The following is a 19820-nucleotide window of genomic DNA, read 5'->3' as shown; positions in this document are numbered from 1 at the left end:
AAAACAGTTATATACCGTTCATTTTCATCGTCTTGTACGGTATTGTAGCTGTAAATCGGGAACAACAACAACAATAATAATAATAGGTACCATCGAGTAAACACATTTGACCCGATTTCGACGATGGTTTTTACACGACAACGACCTAATAAATAATAAATACTAAAAAATACAACATCAAATTTACATCATTATAGAACACATATACAAGCTATAGGTATATGTATAACTTTTATATGAGGGAGAGGTAGGGGGAGTCAGATCTTTGAAAAGCTATATGTATGAAAAAGATTATACATTCACCCCCCTCCCCCCCAGAGTAGGGCATTCCCCCACAGTTCAACTACCATTGCAATATACTGAATTATGAATATTATGATGGTAAATAATAAAACATTTATATATATTTAATGGACATTATTTCAAAATTGGTATAGACATACCTATTATAAAATTGAATTTTCTATTTTTTTTTGGCCAATTCGTATATTACTTCTGCATGAGGAATTGAGGAATTGAGGAATATGAATGTTTTTATACGCTACCAATATAATCAGAAAAATTACGATCAAAAGTTAAAAAATTAAAACCAATCAATACATAATGTATAATATTTTGGATTTCGAGTTACTAGTAATAGTATTGTGATTTACCAGACAATGTATAATATCTACAAGCGTGCTCAGTAGACTAATGTAGATAATGCATACTGCACACAATCAAAAGTAGTACACCAGTTTGGTCTGCACCATGGCTGTAGATAATATTTTTATAGATACATCATATTATATTTATATGTATATTAAATTATTATCATTATTACGTTTTTTTCGATATTGTTTAACGATACTAGTTGCTATCGCTTATAACTAAATCCACTATTTACTTACTAACAAAATTAAATATAGTTTCCATCTATTAAAAATACTCGCTAAGATTACTAAAAAGCACGTTTGCATGTAAGATCGAATACGTTATGTGATCTAAACACGTTCGATAGTTCTATATCATAAAAAAATGAACATGGAAAATCATCCACACATCACCCCTTGTGTACGCCACCGTGTCTATATTAAATTGTATCGTGTATATTGTGTATAGGTACAAAGTATAAAGGGTTATAATAATTTATATAATAAAGGGTTTAGGATATATAGGGAGTATGGAAATTTGAAAAATTTAATACTTTACTTTATACTAATCTTTCAATATTTATATCTTATAATTTTTTTTAATTATCTATCAATACTAGATCCGATGTTATATCTATTTTATAATTTTTTATGACCATTTTTAAAGACTATTATCCTTTATATTTGAATGTCGTGTAAAACTACTCGTTTAAATATTGAAGAGGGAACAAAAAAAAAATCATCAACTAAATAACTTACGGTAAAAAGGTAAGAGTTCTCATATGAAAAGTAGAAGTTTGTATCACATCAGAACGTGGCCACACCTCTTTAAGTAAAACAAAAAAATCTCAAGAATTTCAAAATAGACAAGTAGGTTATATATTTAAAAACGCCAAAAATCGTAATTTGAGTAAATATTTAATATTAAATGAAAAAATAAATTGGAGTGATCATTTTCTGCGAATTACTCATTTGCTGCAATAGTATGCCGTGCGATCGAGGTACCCTCCTTTAATACACATGTATATATTGTATTGTAACATTATTGCACGTGTTCGGATATATATATTATATTTAATGGACGAAAATCCTGGAAAAACATTTTATATCAAACGCCTCGTGTTCAGAGAGCTGCACGAAGACTGAGTACGCGCGTGTATGGCCCATGATTAATAATACAATGGTATAGCCAGTAAATGTATAGTGTGTGGCTGTTTATTATATGATATAATATTTAATATCAACGTATCTTATATATGTTATTATTATTTTATTACTATAGAGTATCTGAAGTACCTAAGATATTATTAAACTATGGAGATACGCGTCGATATACAGTTACAGCAGCTTTTAGCCGGTTAAGTGTCGTATAGGTATGATATGACACGCGTCTGACGTGCGCTATAGTGAACTTCTCGTGTGATTACGTTTCGTAAGTCGTAACACCACTCTCACGACGCAATATTACGCGTACATAGCATAATGTGTGTACCGTGTACCTACTACACTTATTAGGTAGGTAGGTGTAGGCATGGTGTACGAGCAACGTGCGCGACCGCGGTCTCGAATCTATGATGTACCGTACTCATGGTGAGGTTATTTCCGGCCGCGATTGAATAACTCAAAATGTTAAAGGTACCTATATTTGTTTTTCGCTTTAGAGTGGAACTAACTGTATTTAATTCTGCATCGTTGTATTTGTATACAACATGCACGTAGGACGTAAGTATATTTATAGGTAAACGATACGGGGACGGGTGGTAGTATTATTGTGATAAACAGTTCCCACCGGTTCCTTGCTTTTGAACTGAAAAAAAAGGTATATTCATAAATGCTTTAGTAAGCTAAAAATAATTACAATTTGTCTTTGATTATAATTTATAGTAGTTAGTATACGATTATATGAACGTGAAAAAAGTACCTAGATGCGAATATTATATGGGATGATGAGACAATCTGTTTTGTTGCAATTGCGAGCAATAATCCAGATTTGCACTCGAAACATGAAATGTTGATATTGCATCTACTTATCATCCAATCCCCTTCACGCGTCAAAGACGAACGTACAAATGCATGATATTTGTATAGTTTTATGAAGGTTAGTTTGATTTGGTAGAAATAAAATGTGACATAACGCAGATGATAGTGACATTAACCTATTCATGAGAAAATAAATTTTGATAAAATTGTAATTTACGTAATTTATTTTTATTATTTTATGTGAATATCCCACGAGACTATAACGGAATTTGAAATATAATTAATTTATAATTATTTTTTACGAAAATATTAAAGTATATTATACAGTATTATAGAAGTACCTGTTATACTGGCGTGCGATTTTAACAAACATAATCGTATATATATTTTATTAAGAACAATTGACCTAAATCGTAACACGAGGTAAAAAAACTCAACTACGTTCGCTCAAGTTTTCAGTTTTAATAATCACATTTGACCTAAATGCTAAATAGTGCTGTTCTATGCCATCGATTGTTATGCAATGCGCGAATACACTGCTAGCAACGATAATAATATAAGTAATAAGTTTAATGTTTCAAACAATAATCTCCAGACTCCAGTTATTAATAAAAAATGTAATTAAAATTATGTTTTTATTTTGAGTAAAAATTAACAGAGTATTTAAAATAAAAAGTAATAATCGCACTGTAGATACATAGTGTACCTATATAGGTTATATTTTTTACGAGACTTTTAAAATGTGTCACTTTATACGTTAGATTAGTAGGTATATTGAATATTATGGCAGTGCAAATATATAACAAAACACATTATTGAAACGCGTGTCTCAGGCCCTCACTGCCCTCAGCCTATATTTTCTTCACCGTATACCTATCAAATAGGTCCTATCTACTAAATAGGAATAGAACCTATATTTTATAACTGACTAGCGATCGATAATTTACATTTCACATCTATTATCATTAGAAAATATCTTTACGCAGTTCTAAAAATAACGTTAAAATCTTACGTCAATCAGTATAATCATTGATTATTAATACTAGTATATATTTATATGATCTATTAATATGAAGAGTCTAGACTGAATCTGTTGATTTATGTAATCTCTGTCATTTACATATTACATAAATGAATATATGGAAGACAGCAACTGTTTACTGTGACACGATATGTCGTACGATATCATTATTTTATTTTATACACGCTAATTTGTAAATTAATGTGTTATATATTTAAAACTACTCGTATTGTTGTATTATGCCTGCATTACTCGCGGCGTTGCTTGCGGATAAATTAATACCGAGATGAGCAATCTACACCAGCTGTGGATAGAAATAATTAACCTTTTTTTCTCATGTGAACCAAATGTGAGCAGAAACAAACGAATAATGTTCGGCTATGATTTGAATACTATTAATAGCGAATTAGCCACCCTAAAACGAAAGATTCAATGTAAACCTTCTTTGAATCTTCTAAATTGGTCGAGTATTTTTTTTATTATACAAACTTCGACACTACACATTGGCTTTCATATTATATAATAATTAATAACTTTTACCTGTGGCTTCTATACTGAATACTTATAGGTACTATCCTATATGAAATCCAAAATAATATGTTTACAGAATGTGATGTGATGCCTATTGGTCAAAAACTATGGATATGAATGCGTCATGAAAATATAACCCGAACAATTACATCTGTATCATTATCTCTATTATTTTAGCCGACTATCTATTATTATCGTCATAGGCGTGTGCACAGGGGGGGGGGCAGGTGGGCCACGGCCCCCCTGCGGCCTCTGGCTTTTTCATTAATAAATGCATAGATATGTATATTATACTAGACAGCGAACATTTTTAGATTTAACAAAAAAAAAGTGAAGCCAGTTTTAATCTAATAGTATAAAAATAAAATATAAATGTAATTAAGTTATTATTTTATTAATTAATCAATTATCATCACACAAGAATCTTTAGTTCGGACCTTTTTAAGGGCCCCCCCCCTGCGGTCAAAGTCTACGCACGCCTATGATTATCGATCTATCCAGCGTTTCCGTTGTGCTACTGTCGAAATATTATAAATTGAGTTTTTTTTTTTGTAAAAATGTAAAAATCAATCCTTTTTTTGTACGGAAACCCTCACTTTTTCTGTAATATTTTATTGCTGTTACTCAATTTTAAGTTTATATAGATGAATAACTTTATTAATGTACATAAAACAAGATATAATAGAATACAGAATTTAAATTCAATTACAATAATTAATAACTATTTTATTATCTGTAACAAATGGCAACTCTATGTATAAACAAAAAAACACTCGATTTTTCACTGATTTTTGTGAGCCGAAACAAAATTCATTAGTGAAGCCACCCTAAAGCTACCCAAGAGAATTATTAGGCAATAACGAAGCTACAAATCCTTTCAAATTCTTAAGGAATCTATATTGATATAACTTTTATTTTAAACGATCCATCAATTTTTGATTCTAGAGAAAACGAACAAACGATAATTAATTTTTTATTATAGATAACGAAGATGGTAAGTTTTATTCATATTAAAAATAATTCAAAACTTTACTTATTCATACGAATTTTGTCATAATTATTGTAAAAACAAGGAGTGTTGCTCTATTCTCAATAATATACTCTACAAGTGTGTCTGCAACGTCAAGTATAAAAAATTAAAAAAGACTTTTAATTGAGTTTTAACAATTTCAGCCTATTTTTAATTTTTTAAATTATTACAGACTTATGCAGTCAGATTTAAATATGTAATCGATATAAACTACTTATAAATATCTGCTATCACCGTCCTCGTGTGATAATAATATAATATTTTACTATAAACACGCATGCTATACTATACTTAAAAATGCATACATGGCAAAAATGTTCAGACTCCGACGAATATATAAATTTGTTAATTGTACCGTAAATGATGGGGCTCTTAACATTTATGAATAATACCAATTACATGACCCATACACAATTTTTTTATGTCAATACTTCTCTAGTTTCCTGGCATAGCAGATCGAAATTTACAGTCAATGTAAAAATATAGTGCTCCTGAACTCGTCGTGTTCCTCAATTTGTATTAATAATAATTAATAACTATATAAACCACCGCCGGGGAAACAATTTTTTGTGCAGAATAGAACTAGCCCAGCCCGGGATTTCCTTACAGAGAATTTTTGAAACTTCGATTGTATAATCGAATATGTCTCATATTCTCATACACTATTATTGGAGTGTACCTAAACGAATTTATATTTTCCGCCGAAATTCCGCAAGTCAACAACTTTTAATATCGATGTGCTATGTGAAAAATGGTTTTAGAAACGTACATATTTTAAAATTTCATTTCATATCGAATACAGTATATAATAAATAATGATAATATATTCAATGAATTTTGTTCGCGCACTCAATTTGCCGCCATACAAACGTACTTTATACGCACGTAGAAATTTCATTCGAAATTTGGCACACATATTGCGACTTTGTCTATGATTAAATGATACGAAATATAAGTGAACGCTTGTTGTAAATTCCGAATCTAGGACAAGCTCTTTCAACCCCAAACTCCTCCCGTCAATCGATATTTTATTACATATACAGTATATTAAAATATTTATATACATATAATATATATACCGAATGATTCATTTAACGCAAGATACTCATTATTTAAAAAAAAAAACTAGATATTTACGTTTTTTTAACTACTAAATACATTTTTAATTTCGTATACCAAAGCAAAATGTTTGTTTGGAGTATTTAATTATCTATATATAGTAATCTAATTTTGAATGAATAGCTTTTAAGTATTATAACTTATAAGTTAGAAGTATTTAAAGTATAAATGAGTGCCGAGTAGAATGGGGTAGTTTAGTGATAGGTAGCCAGTGAAATGTTGGTTCACTATTTTGCTCTCCTATACTTTAAATACTTTTTATTTATAACTTATCCTGATAGATACCTACATTAGAAAAATCACAACATTGTCTATTAACTAATATGATAGTTACACACTTACTCTTGTAATTAGCGTATTACAATAATTACAATGTGGAGGTTTAGGTACCTATAGTAGAGTAGTAGACGTAGTAATTATTTATATAGTTTATACTTATAGAATTTTAGTACCTACATTCATAAATTATATCATATTATATAATTGATTAATAATAGAAATCTCACTTATCAATCACTCATGCCCATATGTAATATAAATAATATAATAGACAAGGACAATATAATATAAAAATGAGCGTAATATGTACCCATGCTTTTGATGTCATGATTAAAATATTTTATTCTTTAAGTCACCGAAGCTTACATACGTTAAGTATAAAATTATGACATGATTATTGTCATACTCATAATATCATATATTATACACTATATCATATACTATAACAAAGTCTACGCATCTGTGCATTATGCATTAAGTATACAAATTACGAATGATTTGTAAAAAAAATACATAAAAAAAGAGGCAATTTATGTGCAAAATGATTGTTGTATGTAAATTACACAAATAAATAAACATAACTATATTATAAACAATGTACGTGGTGTGTATAAAATAGGTAGCTATTGCGGATGACGATGAATGCCGAAGTCAGAATAAATCTAAATTCTACACTTCTGAAAAGTGTGGACACAATATTTAACGGTTTAATTAGGACGCGTTTGTTAGATTATCGTTACACACCGATTGTATATGTCTTAAAGGTGACTACAGTTTATTTCCGAAACTAATAATATAATACATTAATACCGTTTCAAAACTCAAAGTGATAAACAAGATGTATCTATTATGAAAATGAATGTGGGTCATATTATAGATGGTAGTTAAGGTTTTGTCAATTTGTATTTCACCTTCAATTCTATAATGAATCTATTAACAGTTTAATAGCACAATTAGATAATTCGAGTTTGATTACTACATGGACATAATAATAATATGTTACTTACACGATTTTTACTCATAGACTCTTATATAGTAGGTATAATATAATTAATAATAATTTCGTATAAAATACATTACTAAAATATTATTCAGTAGGTATCATAAATACGTTTACAATCTAAAGTAAAATAATTCTTGTTTCATTTAATTTTAAATAATTTACATGAATAATATATAATAGTGTTTCTATTTTACTGTCATAAATCAACTTAACTTTAACAAAATATTGAAAATTATAGAAAAATAAGACAAGTAATAAAAATATTAACCTTTATTTTAGTAATAAATTATACAGTATTAATTGAAAATCAATAAACCAAAAAAAAAACTCCAAATGAAGGGATGAAACTCAGAGGGGAGTGAAGGCTCCATGAGTATGCCATTATTTGTAAAATAAATATAATTATTAATTTACATAGGTAGCTATTGGTGTATAAAAATATGTATAAATTAAAGAGTAATATTGATTAGATTAACTTTTATAAAATTAAACATTCCAATGTTGATCGATATTCCGTTAAAACTAACCTACCTAAATTTATAGCTAATATTAGAAGAAACATATATTATGCAAATGTTTTTAAAACTAGTTGTGCAAATTAAAAACGCATCGAAGCGTTCTTAATTTTTTTTTATACTTAGTGTAAACAACAAATAAAAGCTTCTCTTCGGCCAATATTATAGTGTGGTTTTAAGTTAAATTTTTTCCCTACAATATAATATAAATGTTGATGGACAGAAAAAATTAAAAGCAAACAAATAATAATTATGCGAATAATTTTTGTATTATTAAATAATAATATCCCTCTTTAGTGGGCACTAGGTATACTTATACTGAAAAATAAAATGTTTGCCATTCATGATCCCCAAATGATTGAGCGGATACAAAACAAATTCTCACACTTTGCTGCTTTTCTCCTAAACACAAATTTTCATCCACAGGATAACACAACTGTATATAGTACGCCAATTATTATTACGTCAGTTTCCTAGTCTTAAGCAGTCTAGCAAACGGCCGGCAAAGTGCAAACGGCTAATAAAATTTGTTTCTAAACAAACATATTATGCTTATATCTGATAGTACTAATTAATCTACTATACTTGCGGATGTCAACTTAAAGGTGCATTTTCGTCTACAAAGTAATTCACATATGTAAGATATTCTGCTCTCATCATCAAACCATCTAACTGTCGTATACCAATACCACTAACTATACTTTAATAATAGTCTTCAAAATTGCGCGTTTGGCATTTAAAGAACCTGACTTTGTCTACAGAGAATTCTTGAATTAAATTTGTCAACTATATATAGGTAAGCTTATTAATTTAAGATGCTTCTCGTTTCTTGATATCTTATTAACGTTGAAACCTGCATTTTCGTGTATTGTAAAATCCAGTTTTCTATTTTAATAAAATAAAACATTGTTAAAATGGGCATGTACCGTTTCCGCCAAAATTTGAAATGACCGATTCCGCCATCGCCCGTTTCCGCCAATTTAAAAAAAGGTTCGATTCCCGTTTCCGCCAATTTACCTGCTATGGTAAAATTATTGTAATATATTCCATATTTTTGGTAAAAATATGTTTTAATTAATTTGAGTTGACTGAAACTACGTTCATATGATACAGTACAAGGCAATGTTAGATACAAACGAACGATCCCCGATAAAATTATTATAATATATTCCTATTCATTGGAGTATTATTCCTATTATTTTAAGGTGTATTTAAGTTTTAACTAGAAATGATTGTAGGTACATGGTTTATAATATGATAACTGATAACATTAAATATTGAAAAATATATAAATAACTAATAAATCAAATAATAAATACATAATATTTTGTCATAGTTTTAATAAATATTATAATAAAGTAAAAATCACTTATTCATAATTAATATACACAATATTTTGTCATAGTTTTAATAAATATAATAATAATAAAAAGTGATATTTTCATAAATACATATAATATTTTGATATTTTGTCAAACCTAATTTTAAGAAATACAGTAATTGAAATAATTAAAAAGTCATAATATTTTTACTTTATTATTATATTTATTAAAACTATGACAAAATGTTGTGTATATTAATTATGAATAAGTGAATAGCAGGTAAATTGGCGGAATCGGTCATTTCAAATTTTGGCGGAAACGGGTAATTCCTGTTAAAATTATCTTATCTATTTAATCTGTATCATTGTTTGGTAGTCATAAAATATAAATTGTATTCAAATTTAAAAATCTATAGGTTTACTTTGCTTGTACTTCCCAATATTTAAAAAAAACTTTGATTAAAATTTGAGAAGTGGATGAAATAATACATATGCCTAAACAAAAACCAACACGATATTTTTTAGAGTTGTCTCTGCACCGGTCCAAGAGAAAAATTACCATACTATTAGGGTCGAGGGGATATGAGAAATACTCACTTGCTTATAAATGATATTTTAATACTTGTGAATATTAGATAATATACTTAATGATACGCTATTAGAAAAAGTATAAATCGGAATTCATGATGCGTGGAACCTGAAAGCTTGTAACAAATTCATGAAACAATTTAGAAAAATAATTTAGGTAACGTGAATAATAGCTATAAACTTAAATATAGCATGTACGAATTGAATGGATAAAAACTTGTTGATATGCGTTTATTTTTTTCATCTAACCTTTTCATATTTCGGGCTTTGGCACACTGTTTATGATTGCCAACTCCATTTTCGCATTCGCCACAAATGGTAAATGATAAAGTGGTTAGTTTATTTTAATGGAAAAACGACTTGACAAAAAACAGCGCATAAACAGAGTGTTCAAACACAGTTGTCTGTTCTACACAGTTGCTAATCGAAACACCGGGGTTACTGACCTCAATACCTATGTCAGGAGTATCGATAATGTATTTTTATAACAAATAAACGAAATAAAAATTGTACTTGAGGTTGAGGTAGTTCTAACTTCTAACAGTTCCATAGGTATATCAATTATTACCATACTGTAAGAATAATATTTTAATTTTATAACAAACTATCGATCTCACTCGTAATATCTTTAAAGAAAAATACACTAGGTACATTATATTTTTATATTTTAACAACTAACAAGTGTCGTTTATCAATAACTTGTACGAATAGATAGTAATAATAGTACGTAACTCGTTAGCTTTAATACGTTTAAATGTCATAGTGGTGTAGTACAAGTAGTAATACGACGGCAATTCTGCGACCATATTTATGTTATAATGTGGAATTTCGAAATATTATAAAAACTATTTTGTTGCCACCCGCGGTGGTGATGGGTAATAAACAATTATGTACCTACCTATGTATAATTCTTATTACAGCGTACGCAGTTAGTAATATAATATAATTTAACTAGATACTTCATAAATCGCTGCGTTGTAATACTTTATAGATACAACACTTTGCACACTACAAAACCATTAGGTACTACCGAATTTTAATTTGCGCACACATCGTTGTCTGTATGACAACTAGAAGCCATTCGTCATTCGCCACAGCAGTTCTTAATAATGAATAGTGTAAATCATTTTACGTATCTAATCGTACGTCATGTATTTTAATTTATATGTTTGTACTTTATACCTACTTAAAGTAAAACGACACCCTTAGACTGATCGTGAAATACTCGTTGCAACTTGCGAATTCAGAATTCATCTTTACCGGAAACCGTTTTTTTTTTTTTTTATAATAATTATTACAACCCTCTGGATATAAAACTTTTATTAATTTATTAATATAACTATATTAATTAATTGAAACCATAATTTCTGTATAATATGTCGCTTGTTTGTCAGCTCTTAGCCATCCAAGTCTACGGTTTAAGTCAACTATTCCAAATTTAGCATATACAAGCATACAGTATTGGACATTATTTAGCCACCACATTAGGTGCAGTATAGCTTGTTCACCTATTTTCTGTGTATCCTAGATTTTCAAACGGGTCACTGTGTATTTTTGCACCATTTTTAAATTACACGCCATTTTTTGGCTATTGTCATATGGTATAGTGTGGAATATCAAAGAATGAAATTTTTTTTAATACATGTGTTAAATATTTTACAATCTTTATTCCTTATAATATCTTGATATTTAGATTATGTAAAATTATTTAGGTTAAGTCCATATATATATTTTAATAAGCAAATATTTAATGTCAAAAATGATATACCTAAATTTCCAAAAACTGTACTTTTTATTATTTTTATAAATTTTTATGAAGTAGAAGTGAGTAGAACAGTAAATTATTATATTTCATTAAAAGTAGTACAATTAAATTAGCAAATGTAGGATACAGTAAAATAACTAAAATAGGGAATGATTATGAAATAAGTTTAAACCACTGATTTTTAATTAAAAAAAATATATATCACCTACTGAACTAGGATATATGATATTGTAATATTTATTTACGATCAAATTTAATGAAAATTGATTTTATATTTATTTTTTAGATATGAAAGCATTTATTGTATTGTTTACCTTTATTGTACGACTAAGCCTTTAGATAAATATTATATTAAGCCCCTAACTATTTTGTTCGTGTTTTATGTAGTAATTAGCCACCAATATAAATTTTCATATCACAGACAAGAGCAGTTAGATATATACTTTGATTAAAATATCAAAATAGAGGAGCAGAGTGATAATTAAAATAAGCTTTAGAATTTTATGATTTTAACAAAAACAACCACCCGTAAAAGAAATTTTAATTCCTCGTATGTACCTTACACTGTTAAAAAAACAATTGTTCCTTTTGATCTAGGTATTCGTTTTTTTTTTTTTATCAATTTTATAATATAGTAAATCGAGACAAACATTATTATTTATTAAGTCTTGCTGATGTATCATCGATTGACGAAATGAATGCAATAATTGTATAATAAACGCTATTATATATAAGTACCTAAATAATGATAAAACACTACAAGTTCTTAGATCACGTATGATTAACAAGCCACATGATTAACACATTATTTTTCGGATCTTACTTCACAGACATCTCGCGTATAGGTACGACTTTTTTATTTCTAAATATAAGTTTTTTATAACCTCGAGCGAAAACAATTCCGTAAACGCATCTATTCTGTCTATACTTATACGGGTCGTTGACCTTGCGCAGTCCGTATTGCGCTTGTCGACGTAGATGATGATGATGTAATTTTTGAATTTTATTTTTCCCGTTGTGTAGGTGCAGTATTATGGGTAGTTGGCTATGATGCAAATCGACTTTTTCTCGCAAATGGGATGATAAAAAAACGAATATTGTATCATTCTGCTAACGAGTTATGAGTTATGGTGTAGGTATATACAAAAAGTTTCTCGGACCCGGGCGACCCGGCAAACCTGTATAGAGCTTTTGAGGCCATTGACCGCGGAGATTTGCGCTGCACACAATACACCTATAGGAACCATCTGGTTATAAACAAATATTATTATTATAAATTAATAGGAATTATGTTAATATTATCGGTGTGAATGGAAAATACGTATATAGTGTATTATGTCGTGAGTTCCATCCGAATTATTATGTAGTCTGCAGTATAGTTACGCGAGGTGGTTGATTACTATTCAGATTTATGCGAGAAAATATTATTATTATAATATTATACACGATTCTATGCGATTGATCATATTTCACGCATGTATTGTATTACTATTACAGGTACATGTTGTATAAAATTGGTATAGGTCCAAATCATAACAATTGTTTTTATAATTTTAAAAGTTTTAATGTTAAATAAATTGCAACTGTCCTACATAGAAAAATACATAAAGTGTTTTACTTACAAATTTAAATTCTTTTCTTCGAAAAACATCAAACTTAAACTATTACAATCGCAGTTTTGGAGGGCTTGGGTGTAGGTACTTAGCAGTCAGCACCACCAGTTTTTAAATTAGCAGCTTTATTTATAATTTGTGTCATTTATGGATGTTAGTTTTATTTAGTATTCATGAATTAACATGTATTGTACAGCCATATTATTAAATACTTACTTGGTTATTAAAATATGTAGTAGTAAAGTTCTTCATTGTGATATAAGTATCGTCAGTTTTTTTTTTTATTAAAACTGCGCCTATGTATGAATCGATCCAAAAAAGTTTATATTTATTTTCTCCATCCATCGTATCCTGCAGCTAGTATCCACAAAAGGTTAGATTTAATCTGATGCCAAAATGAATATTTTACCCGCGAATTTTTCAACTGTATACAAATTAAGCTAGAATATTATAACCGATTTATAGCTGTAATAGACTGTTCAGCCATGGGTGATGGACAATACACTATTTTCTGCAATTGTGTATAAATAACTACACCTATAGGTTAGGTAATAAAATAAGTTTTTATTTTTTAATTCGCGTTTTATATATTATGCATAGAAATTATGACTAGTAAACGTGATAAAACATAAAAATAGCTTTGATTGGGTTTTTAAGTTTTTTATACTGAATAAATCTAGATATCGTTTCATCAAAAATATTATTCTGCTTTTAGTTATATTTTACATAAATGAAAATGAAAGAATAGTTTTCAGATATTTTGATCGTTAAATATTATCATTTTATAACAGTAACCTTAACATAAACCTGTTCATGATAATATTAAAATATTATAATAATAATATTAACATATATAGGTGTATAGTCTCAATAAATTTAAAAAAAATTTAGTAGCAAATATGATATAACTAAACTTTGTATACAACCCAGTACAGCTGTATAAGTATATAATATAATACATTATAATTCGTGATACACAGAGTATATATAGGTATTATTTATATAAATAAGATATTGTATCACAAATACAATATATCATGTGCTAGTTATCCACGTACGGCGATTACGTATGACGTATTGTACAATACCTGTTAAGGTTCTTGTAAAAAACATAGATTATCCTCATTAAACGCACGCATACTATTATATTCACCAGTAATCAGTAGCAGGAGGCACAACAGTTGCGCGAAAAATCGTGGTAGTATTTTAATAATTGTGACACCGCTGTCACAAAAACAACTTCACCGTAATGTAGTAAATTACACACGCGCTCGGATTTCGGTCAAAACAAATGGGCCAAGTGTATATGTCGGCAAATTTGTAATAATAATAATAATATGTATCGGGTCAAATGGCAAATGTTAATAAGTAAACAGCTAGGCGAGCCGTTAATTACATACGACGACGTGGTGTACATTTCGAAAACGACATTCGTAATTCGCAATACGCTACAATAATGGTCCGAATAAACAATAATGTCGTTTGTTACATTGTTGCAACTTAATAATATAATACTGTAATATCTACTGCAATAGACGCACTATACCTAATGTCTGTTTAATTTATTGGTTATAATTTTTTAATATTAAGAAACTTAACTTCAAGTCATGCATTCATCCAATATCTGAATTTTGGAATTATGAGTTACATATTAAACTCGTAATATTATTAAGTCTAAAGATTATTATTGTAATTTTTTTTTTAATATTTACGAACTATGCGATCACGATGAGACTATCAATAGGTTTTATTTGGATTGCACATAATAATGTATTTCCGTTAGGTACGAAATGCGACTACAATAAATTCTATACGACTGCCGTGGGTTAGGTGGGTATAATATAAAGATGCTTCTAAGATAGGTAGTGTCTACGAGAATCCTATGAGCTGTAAATAATAAAGATGAGGAACTCCAGTGACGTAGTCGAGCTTTTGAATACTGGGAGGAGAGGGAGTGCAATAAAAAAAAACCCTATAAAAATTAAATTTATATTTTTTGCACAATAAAGATAAGTTTAATATGATCTTGCACATAACAATAAATATATCCTACCTAGGTACTGAAATGAATAACATTTATCTAACAATAATGGTCTATTTGTATTATTATCACGTCCAAGTCCAAATCAAAACTTTCATTCTTGATTTTATTTCATATAAAAGTGGTCAATTTTTATTTTTCCACATAATAATATTCTCAAAAATACAACTGATGGGTTGGTGGGGGGGGGGGGCATGAACCACTGAACCCGTCAAAAATACCAACACCGCTGAGTAAAGTTATACGTCGTATTTTGATGCGTCACCTTCGGCTCGTAATCCTCGGAAACGGGTGACAATGATGGAAGTGGGCAAACGTAAATTGCACCCAACGAAAGGAAATAGTTGTAAATTGCGTCCGGTATTTTTCAGGTACAAATTTCTGTATAGTAAATTGCGCCCCATAGAAGTATTATTTTTATGATAGTCATTTAGCATTACCCAGAGGACACCATCACGATGAGGCGACTATCACTGTCTTCCAAAAATGTTATTTTTTGGCTTACTTGAAATGAATAAATAAAAAAAAAATAGGAATTAATAAAAATAGAAAAATTAATTAAAAAAAAAAAAATATTATGGTATTAATTATAGTTGTTTAAATATTTTTTGTTAGGTTAAAAATGTTAATAATAAAAAATACAGTTATAAGTTATCTGCATATAGCAATGAGACATCATCTACACATATTCAGCCCTAACCTAACGTTCGGCTTATCCACCAATAAATGAACAACAGTATTTTTAAAATACACATAATAGGTAACGATGAATTCAAGATAGTAGATACTATGGGCGCAATTTACTATACCCGTTTTAGACCCCGAAAAATCTCGGGCGCAATTTACTATAGTATTTTTACTAACCTAACCTAACCTACTTGCCTAATCTAACCTACTTAATGTGGGCGCAATTTACAAGCGCCCGATAGAAGTAAATAATACTGGATTATTAAGATCCGTTTCGCCGGACTGTCGACGCATTGCACAACACTTTATACACTCGAGAAAGGCGACGCAAAACTTTTTGATCGGACGGCGCGGTCAATACGGTCAGATGCCACAGTCAAACCTAAACTTTTAAGATTGTTTCAGACCAACCGAAATTTTCGTAAGTTACGAGTATCCGTTCGCAAGTTACGTGTACCATGTACGATTTATGGATGCCGGTCACCACGGTAACGGAAAATAGTCTGACAACATCCGTACCGCTGCAGTACCACGGCATATATAATGTCTGAACATCTGAAGTGTGGTATAAATATGGTGACCAGACGTACTTATTTTATAAGGAAAGTACCGTTTTTTGGTAACATGTCCTACTGTTCTAAAAAAATGGTCGAAGTACACTTAAATGTACTTGTTTTTAATAATTTAATAATTGTAAATGGAAAAAAATTACCTAAATTCAAATTTGATTAATTTATGGGATTTAAAAAATTCTGTTATCAAAAAAAAAAAACACTGTGATATAGTGTTAATATTGTAATCACGGCTTTAGATACTATCTAATAATAATATAAATGTAATAATAATAATCTAAGTTCTAAAGTTGTTTTTTATTAAGTATTTATTATTATAAGTTTTGTTTTTCATGAAAATCACATGAGTTGAGAGTTGAGTTATATAAAAACACTTATTTTATTTTTCACTGTTAGTAAGATTAAAAATCTGTGATGCATATTTAGGTTTATAAAAATAAATAAATGAGTTTAAATTGATGTTATATTGTTAGGTACCTATTTATATTGATATATATATATATATACATATAATATATTAGCCTAGGTATATCATAATATATCTACTGTTTTTTTTTCTTTTTTCATATTTGGTCACCATAGGTATAAATTGACGACCACGGTCCACATTGACAGATCTTTTACGGTGTAGGTACTCACCATGATCGAGTAACTGTAACCATAATAATAATTTTGGTAAAGGGTAGTTCACAACGCTCTGCATATATTGAATCATGTTCTCGTGTCCTATATATTTAGTACAAAGATTACAAAATGTTGGTCAGTCATTATCTATGTGTTAAATATAAAGAACATGACACGACACGGTATGTTGTGAACCCGCCCCCCTGCCACTAGGTATAGTGTATAAAAAACGTGGATGTCGCCGGATTTTTTCTGCTGTTATTACGAATGTTTCTCAAAGTTCCAGCTATATTTATAACCTTTATAGTTCATCGTTTCAATCAAATACAAAAAAAATCTATAGGTTTTTCGTGTAACACGCTGTCTCAACAATCAAACACACCCATTATACCACTACTTGTAAACCTATACTTGTTATTATTATTTTTATTCTTGTTATTACTGCTACGATTATACAGTAATATTATGTCTTATGTAATTTATAATTATATATATATATATATATGATGTTGATATATGCAAGGCACATATTTACAATTAAAACGAGGGGATTAATAGGAATAGCATCATACTGCAATATTTAGCATACCTATAACAATATAATAAATAAACAATCGGAAATGGGGACATCGCAACTACCACACATAAATAATGTGTCACTGTGTCAGCATTATAAAAACAAATAGATCACCATAATTGTCAATTCGAAACACTACTTACCTATAGCCATTCTAAAAATATACAGGACACCTATCTTTTGGACCTCAGTGAGACTAGTAAACTGTACAAGGATTTCAGTAGAATACAGTCTTTAGCGTAGACCATGGAGTGGTGTTCCTGTTACGGAAATATATTTTGAAAATTTCAACATGTGTGATAAATATTGGAATAAACATCTGGTGAAAATTTCAAATGTCTTTGGTCATTCGTTTATTATTATTATAACGAAATATCAAATATCGAGAGTTCGTTAGTTTACTAGTGAATATCAATATATGGTAAACATTTTTGATTAGAACGTTCGTAAAAATAATATAATAAAAATAAATATAAATACTCAGGTAATTTTTTTTTAGTGAATGTAGAAAAACTCATGGAAAATCTTTCATTCAATTTTCAAATATTAGTCATGAAAAGAAAATATTTTATGAAATTCTAACTGAAGATTAGTTTGTACATTTTTGCGATTTTAACTATATAATTAGGTAAAATTTCTAAAATCAGATAATATTTATATAATTCTTACAAAAACTATTGTGGATTTTATGCTCAACTTTTTTTTTCATTACATTATTGACAACTTATGTTGAATTTTTTATTACATTTTCAAGATTTTGAAGGAGCAAAAAATTATTTAGACTAAAAATTATAAAAAATGTAAACTTTCTCATGATTATAAATATCTCATCATCCGAAAATTTCATAGCACACGAAAAATATTCGTATTAACATTTATAGGGAAAATTTTAAGTACAAAGAATATTAGTTTTTGAGTTACAATAAAAAAAAATCGATTTCGTTGGTTTGACATAAAAATTTACATTTTATTACTGATATTTTGTTTTTTACGAAGCATTCCATAACCACTGAAAATGTTCAATTGTTAATTATCTCTTTATTAATGAACCAAGAAAATTTACTTTGGTATCAGAACAAATGCTGAAAACAAAAATCGGAAAATTTTTTCTGCGAGGGCGTTAATTGTCATGCAAAATTAATATTTAATAAACAACATTGCTTGACTTGAAAACAATAAAGGCTTGATTAAGTGTAGCTACTGAAAAAAAAATCAATATAATCGTTTTTGATAACAGTAAAATATATGTACCTAATACTCTAGTGATAAAAAAACTTAAATCCCTGTAGGAATTCCCTACCCACCAATATTTTTTTGAATTACAAGAAAAAATAACTGAAAATTTTAGTTTTTGTCAAATTTAAAATTTTTATCAAATCTTGATCTTGAAATACCTATAAAATATCTGTGCACAAATTATGAGAGATATTGTATTAAATTTGTAAAGATAATGTAATAGGCAGTACCGGATCTAGGGGGGGGGACGAACCGGGGCCCATGTCCCGGGCGCTTATCATAGAGGGGCGCAAATTTCAAATTTTAAACTCATCATTTTTATGATTTGGTGACTTTTAGGGGCGCTAATATTATGTTGTGCCCCGGGTTGCATAATTTGTAGATCCAGTACCTACTGGTAATAGGTATTATCATTGATAAATCTAATGAATTGGTGTTTATTAAAAATAAATATGAATATAATCTATTAATAGTATAATATAATATTATATAATATCTAATTATATTAATAATAATATTAATCATATTTACACTAGAATTTATCCTTTTAAGTTCGAAACACTATTGTTCTATACCAATTCTAGTGCATCAAATTCTCTTTATCTGCAAGAAAATCTGTCTATTATAAACGCTAGTAAACAACATATCAACACAGTATATTTGCCTGGTTACCTATAAACAAATCT

Source organism: Diuraphis noxia, unplaced genomic scaffold (assembly GCF_037042655.1).
Source record: "Diuraphis noxia isolate RWA-SAM2 unplaced genomic scaffold, SU_Dnox_SAM2 contig0002, whole genome shotgun sequence".
NCBI lineage: Eukaryota > Metazoa > Arthropoda > Insecta > Hemiptera > Aphididae > Diuraphis > Diuraphis noxia.
This window is presented reverse-complemented; position numbering follows the sequence as displayed.